The sequence below is a fragment of the Penaeus monodon genome, chromosome 19, assembly GCF_015228065.2.
Source record: "Penaeus monodon isolate SGIC_2016 chromosome 19, NSTDA_Pmon_1, whole genome shotgun sequence".
Lineage (NCBI taxonomy): Eukaryota > Metazoa > Arthropoda > Malacostraca > Decapoda > Penaeidae > Penaeus > Penaeus monodon.
In genome coordinates, this window is record NC_051404.1 from 46,947,150 (window position 1) to 46,948,010 (window position 861).

At 57.8% G+C, this 861-nt stretch overlaps 1 protein-coding gene across 1 annotated transcript in view; it reads right to left on the reverse strand.

The window, feature by feature from the left end:
* The window catches only part of LOC119585268 (antifreeze protein Maxi-like), a gene marked incomplete in the record, with an annotated part of 13,425 nt that extends 12,564 nt beyond the window's left edge, over window positions 1-861 (reverse strand). The window contains 1 exon segment of the mRNA XM_037933943.1: window positions 712-861.

Below are 861 nucleotides of genomic sequence, written 5' to 3' on the forward strand. Positions count from 1 at the left end.
CTGATAGTGGCCCCAGTCATGTCTCAGACCAGCTCAACATGTCATGCTGGAGGGGAGAGTGTGGTAGAGGTGGAAGGAGGGACGCTGGGGCTAAATACCGGCCGTAATTAATGTATGTTTTCTCTTTGAATATCATCTTTATCAGACTGTCACATTTCACATAAGGCAGTGAAAGCACGGCACCCATCGAGGAGGTTTCAACGCCAAAGGCATGATTTGTGAAGGCCGTTGCATATGGACCGAACCTGCAACGTGAGTGAATCGGGAGAATAAAATTCCTCAAATGTGACGATGGGAAGGAGAGTATGCAGGGACGAGAGCAGGTATGTGTGGCGAGCATGCGGTGCGTGGGCCCGGCTGGTTGCAAGGTTCAGCCAAGGCCGTTGCAGGGCCTACGGTGTGGCGGGTGGCGGTGGTGGAGATGGCGAGGTGGGTGAGAGGGAGTCACGGGGTACGGCGCTCGGTTGGATGAGGGTGACGATGGCGAGGAATAATGGTGGTGGGTGTCGTGTAGGGCCACATCAGGTCATGTTGAGCTGAGTGCCGGAGCTGGCAACATGCACGGTGAATACCTGCCAGCTCCCACTAGCATGGCGCCTGCCTTGCCAAATATGCCGCCCGCTCTCTCAACATCCCCGCTCACACATAGTACACACGAGCACAAGTGGCAGCAGGGTTGCCAGGGTCCCCGCTGCCGCACCTTCCACTTACAGGGTCCAGAGCGAGGACGAGGGCACAGGCGTGACTGCGGCTAGGCATAGGGTGTGGACGCGGCGAGTTGCGGTATGTAGGGAGCTGCGTCCTTACGTCACACGAGCTGGAGGCACACTGGGCTGCCACCGCAGTCACCGGAGTGGTGAA